This window comes from Myotis davidii, unplaced genomic scaffold (assembly GCF_000327345.1).
Source record: "Myotis davidii unplaced genomic scaffold, ASM32734v1 scaffold1521, whole genome shotgun sequence".
Lineage (NCBI taxonomy): Eukaryota > Metazoa > Chordata > Mammalia > Chiroptera > Vespertilionidae > Myotis > Myotis davidii.
The window spans coordinates 128185-134035 of NW_006291034.1; the positions used below are offsets into that span (position 1 = coordinate 128185).

Consider the following 5851-nt stretch of genomic DNA (forward strand, 5'->3'; position numbering starts at 1 on the left):
AATCTTGTGTCATCTGTACAGTTATTTTATTCCAGGCTTCCCTGAAGGCATGTGCAGCGAACACAGGACTGAACGCGTCACGGAAAAGCGTCCCAGCAGCTGCTCCTGGGCCCAGGGCCCCGGGGGCCTCGCCTGCCGGTCCTTCTGCCCTTGAACTCGGCAGGTTCATAACTTAACGTGCAGTGGAGTACGAGGGCCCTTTATTCATATCTGGGTGTTTCCCCGGCGCTGCCTGTGAGCTGGTCTTTGTCCCTCGCCTGGAGGAGGCAGCACCCCGCAAGCAACGCGAGCCCCGCCCTCCTGGGGTCGTGGAGCTCCCATGGGCTCCCGGCTGAGGGTTACGGGCCTCACTGTGTCGTCCGGGATCGGCCGTGTCCTCTCCTTAGTGCGCCCGCGCTCGTCAGCCAGACGAGGAGTGAGATTGTGCTGGGAGCCGGCGGGGCGGGGGGCGGGGGTGACAGCCGGCGAGGGGGGCAGCAGGCGGAGGAGCCGGGCCATCCTGTCCCCATCGCGCACCCACCTTTGTCTCTCAAATCTCAAGTCCTGGGAGGAAAGGATCAGAGGTCACTGCAGGTTGAGCTCCGCGTGAGGTTCCAGAAAAACAAAACAAAAAACAAAGCACTAAACCCCGCCTCCGGAGGCCGCAGGCTGGAACCTGCCACCCTCACACTGCGGGCGTTCAAGGGAGGTCATCTCCAGCTCTATCGCACCCTTCCGTCCAGCTCCGCACAGACCGTGCGAGGATCCTCTAGGCCCCGTTTCCCTGACCCCTAAATGCGCCCGCCTGGCCGCGTCGCGTGTTCCCTCCAACCTCTCCATCCTAGCTCCCCTGCGTTATTTCTCAGACAAAAACAAAAAAAGAACCTGACAAATCTTATCGCCCAGCGGTGGTGATCTGAGAAATGTCTGTAATCAGATGTGAGCAGAGTCCACGATGAAGTAGATATAAAATTTAAAAAAGAAAAACCGGGAAAAGGACTCACAGCTGGCCCGTACGGGGATCGAACCCGCGACCTTGGCGTTATTAGCACCACGCTCTAACCAACTGAGCTAACCGGCCGCCCGGTGAGGGCGCGCTCACTTAGCCTTTGTAAAGTCATAGGAGACTCGTCAGTGTGTTCTTTTTCAACACAAGGTTAAAAAGTGTTCTCTTTCCTACAAAGAGAAAAGAGCCATCCGAGATGCGGACGCGGAGGAACGTGCTCCTCCCGGGAAACTTGGAATTGCTCTAACCGAGAAAACTCGCGGAGGCGCGGGTCCGGCGCTGCAGTGCGGAGCGTCCGACACGCGGTGGCGCCCGAGTGCGGCGGGGGGGTCCACGGGGCCGGAAGATCGTGCGACCGTGCCTCAGAGCCCGCGACCCCATCCCGTTCCCAGGAACAAGGACCCCCAAACCCACGACCATCGGCGTCCAGGGTCAGGGCTGTTGTCTGAACCCGGAGAAACGCCGAGATCGCAGGGGAGATGCCCCTCCCAACCGGGCCTGACCGGTGTCCGCGGGGGAGGGGCCCGCGCAGCCCTCATCCCTGCGTCGCCTCTGCCCCTTTCTCTGTTGGACCCTACGATGCTCACATTTTCTCTGCTTTCCTACCCCGTGTTGTGTCTCAGTGAATGGACCCCTTACGCGCAGCTGTCTACGTGCTGGGCGATCTTAGGCACTGACACTACGGGCCATGGAGAGCTTCCCTGTGCGGCGTGTAACTTCCACCTCCGCTTACACGGAACCTCCTGGGTTGGAATCTCCCTGGCTTTGCGTAATTTTGGAAATTTGTGCGGAACCCCAGTGACTCCGCGGGTGTCTTAGGATAACGCCTGCTTTCCAAAAAGGAGGGATAGAAAACGATGGGTTCGACTCAGAGCTCTAACTCTGAGCTCTGTAACTTATAAATGTCGAAATAGCATTTGGGGAAAATTGTGTTTCCGCCCGGTTTCGAACCGGGGACCTTTCGCGTGTGAGGCGAACGTGATAACCACTACACTACGGAAACAACTGCCTAGTGGCCCCGGTGCCCCCCCCTCCAGAACAGAGGAGACTGCCTGAGTGGCTGGGTTGGCCACAGCCTTGCATAGAAAATGCACATTGCTGTGGATTCCCCCGCTTTTTAAATTTTATTTCAAAGACTTACAACCAAGCAAAGGCTTGACCCAGGGATCAAAATATTACACAAATTCCAGGCACTAAAAGCTAAGAAAGCATCCTGGAGAATTTTCGTGTGTGAATTAATGATTTCCCCCCCTTCCTCCTCCCCCCCACCCCCCCACCCCCAGTTTTATTGAGCTATAATCTACACAGAGCACTGCATAAGTGATCCAGGATTCACGGACAAAGTGTGACCCATGAGGAGGTGAGCTACACATAAGAATTGCATGATTTGGCCAATTTATACTAAAATAAGCCGGGCAAGTTTGAGTAGGAATGGATCTTACGTGTATAGAATTAAAGTGAAAAGAATATAAAGTTGAATCAAATCAAATTACTTGACGTGGTCTTACTAGTCAGAGATAGTTGATTTAATATTTTAACTCAAGGGCCTGGGGACATCTCTAATTTTTTATTAATTATGAATTATAACCAATTCTTACTTAATTGGCTATAATTAAGAATAATTAATTATATTTTTAATTACAATTAAGAATATAATTATTATATTAAGTTTCCAGATTTAAATAACTCTAAAAATAACTGCATAATGCAAAAGTAGTATAAACATGCTGTACAGTTATAGTGCACATGAAAGCAAACTATGACAACAATAACACAAAACATAAGAGTGAGTAAACCCCTCACCCACACAGGACCAGCAGATGGTATCTGAAGGCAGGCATTAATTGTAGCTGCATATTAAGAAATCCTAGGGAAAGCACTAAAAATTGTTTTAAAAGACATAAATGTTAAAGTGATAGTGGAGAAAAAAATCCGAATCATGAAAACTGCTCATATATTTCAAATACGAGAAAAGATTTTAAAAGAAACAAAAGGACACAGAAAACAACTTAGATTTTAATACGGAGATGTCAGTAACTAAGTTACATACCAATTACCTAAACCCATCAATTATAGGCAGCCATTGGAATGACTAAAATAAGGCTCACCTAGAAACTGGCCTGGTATCGCACAAGGAATTCATCCTCTCCCCAACTTAAAACGCCTGCTCCAAACAACCTACCGGGAGTGGGGTTCGAACCCACGCGGACAAACATCCATTGGATCTTAAGTCCAACGCCTTAACCACTCGGCCATCCCGGTGGCTGAGGTACTTCCTTGTTAAGTATTACCAAGTTAGTACTAATTAGGACTGCTAGTTCTTGCAAGATTATGTATAAGGTTGTGAAGTTATTTGCCCCTGAGGAACAGGGAAGGACATTCGGTGCCCTGCACCCCCAGGGGGTCAAAAGAAAGTGAGCCCAACCTTTCGGGGAAGATGGCCCGGAGGCAGGTTCGCCCGGCGCAGGCGCAGGGAGGGGCTGAGGACAAGCTCCAACAGCACAGGGACCTGCGGGGACGCTGGGGACGCCTTTCCGCCGTGAGGAGGTTGGAAAACTTCGTCACACAGTATCGGCCCTTTTATTCATCGACACCGACGCCCAAGAGGCCTTTGGGTGGAAATGGAAATTGTCATGTTCGTCTTGGAACAGTCGATCCTTCCCTACCCGTCACCGCAGGTTAAATCTCAGCTCCCACAGCGGAGGGCCCCGAGCCCCGGCCCGGCCCACGCGTGTCACCCACTCCCCGGGACAGGAGTTTCCGCGAGGAGGCGGGGGAGGAAGACAGCCCGGGGTCACCCCTGGATGGCGCTCTCAGACCCACTCCCGCTCCGCGCCCAGCTCGCCCCGTGCAGGCCCGGCTCTCCCGTCCGCGGCCCTTCCCCCTCAGGCGTGCTTACGTCACACACTCCCCCCGGCAAGTGTCTCCTGCCCCCGAAGAGGGGAAGGGCCGCCCGCCGCTGTGAGGGATCCTGTGACTCGTTCCGGCCTCAGCCTGACTGTGACGAAGTCACCACACACACACCGGGACAGTCGGCATGGCGCCTTTGGGGCCACGCGCTTCCTCTCCGCTCGGTGCCTCCGGGGTGGGGTGGGCGGTCAGCCTCAGGCGCAGGTGGGCGGTAGGTGGCCTGGGCCCTGGAGACGGGGTGTCTCACCAGGAGGAGTCGGGTGAGCCGAGAGGTCACCTTCCTGCTGTGGGGCGTTGCGGGAATGAGACACGAGCGCCCACGTCCCAGGTCGGTGACACGAGTCAGAACAGAACAGAGTGTGACGTCGGGTGGACCGACTCGCGGCCCTCCCACCCCTCGCGGGCACACTGGGCCCCGGCCACCCCCTCCCCAGGTCCTCGCCGTGTCCTCTGGGCTCGGCCAGCTTCTGCGGGATCACCGCAGTCACCGAGAGATGGGGGACGGGAGCGAGCGCGGACGTGCCCCGATGATTCTTGAAATTTCCCCGGCGCCCGAGCTCCCCAGTCCCGGGGCGGACCGTCACGGAGAGCTCCGTCCCGACGCTGTGGAGGCCAAGGCTCTGGGTGTGGAAGGAAATCAGTGTCTGAACAACAAAAACAAGACAAAACAAACGAAGAAAAAAACTTCACGGAAAGGATAAAGTCAAGGTTAATTTTTACTTATTTGGAAATGCAAAGAGGTGGCAGCAAGCCCGTTTCCGTAGTGTAGTGGTCATCACGTTCGCCTAACACGCGAAAGGTCCCCGGTTCGAAACCGGGCGGAAACAACTTGTCTTCCTTTTCTGAGTTTTACAACAAAGACACTCTGCATGGCAAGTTTTAAAATAGAGCTCACCACGCATAACTAATCATCTCTGAATGGATGCACAAAGTTCAAAATAGAAGTCATGTTTTATTACCCCGTTATGAACTCCATACACCGCAGGGCCTTTCTCCAACTCTCAGCCCGTCCTTAACCCCATCTCTGCTGTTCCTTCCGTCATTGAACTGAAAGGCAAAGGGGTCTGAGAGATAAAACTGGTATTTTTTATATACATGACTTGGATATGGAAGGAAGGAAGGAAGGAAGGAAGGAAGGAAGGAAGGAAGGAAGGAAGGAAGGGAGGGAGGAAGGAAGGGAGGAAGGAAGGAAGGGAAAAAAGGGAAAGGAAATATGTATGTGTCTGATTGTGATGGTTTGAACCATAAACAGTACCGCTGCCGGCAGAGCTGAAGAGCAGGCGAGGAGACGGCACGTGGATGAAGCATAAGCGACTCGCGGAGACCGAGGCGCTCAGAGGCCGCCGCCGCCGCCCGCACACCTCTCACCTCCGGGGGGCCCCCCTGCTCGTGAGCCCGCATCCTCTTTACTGAATGTCTATGAAGGCTTCATGCCACTTTCCTCAAGTCGGGTTTTTTCTTTTTTTTCGTTTTTCCGTCCTTTGAAGGGGGGACAAAGAACGTTGGTGTCACTGCTGAAGATTAAGAAACGAAGCCAACATTACTCCCAGCCTTACAGCGGGGGCTGTTCCCCACGTGTGAGGTGCGGCAGCAGAATTACCTTGAGGAACAGAAAAACAGCCGCCCTGGCCCGTACGGGGATCGAACCCGCGACCTTGGCGTTATTAGCACCACGCTCTAACCAACTGAGCTAACCGGCCAGCTGCGAGGGCGGTCGCTTTTGCTTAAGAAAATAAAAAGCTTGCTGGCATTCTCGCGTGCTCAGGACTAAAGGAGGTCTCTCTCCTCTTTTGAAAGCAGACTTTCTTTGGCTCGTTTTAACGACGGCTGAAGGGCAGGAGGGGACGCTGAAGCTCAGCGAGGAGAACCTGAGGGCCAGGGCCAGGGCCAGGGCCAGGGCCAGGGAGGCCAGGGTCCGAGAGGGGAGAAAGCCGGGCAGGGGGAGGAAGACGCTGG

The 5851-nt window shown here is 54.1% G+C and overlaps 5 non-coding genes across 5 annotated transcripts; 1 reads left to right on the forward strand and 4 right to left on the reverse strand.

Moving 5' to 3' along the window:
• Positions 1-986: 986 nt before the first annotated feature.
• TRNAI-AAU lies at positions 987-1060 on the reverse strand. The gene has a single exon. It is a non-coding gene; the product is annotated as a tRNA-Ile (tRNA).
• An 855-nt stretch (positions 1061-1915) lies between these two features.
• Positions 1916-1988, reverse strand: TRNAV-CAC. The gene has a single exon. It is a non-coding gene; the product is annotated as a tRNA-Val (tRNA).
• Positions 1989-3164: 1176 nt separating this feature from the next.
• Positions 3165-3247, reverse strand: TRNAL-UAA. Its single transcript has one exon. It is a non-coding gene; the product is annotated as a tRNA-Leu (tRNA).
• A 1402-nt stretch (positions 3248-4649) lies between these two features.
• Positions 4650-4722, forward strand: TRNAV-AAC. Its single transcript has one exon. It is a non-coding gene; the product is annotated as a tRNA-Val (tRNA).
• Positions 4723-5521: 799 nt separating this feature from the next.
• Positions 5522-5595, reverse strand: TRNAI-AAU. The gene has a single exon. It is a non-coding gene; the product is annotated as a tRNA-Ile (tRNA).
• Positions 5596-5851: the final 256 nt, after the last annotated feature.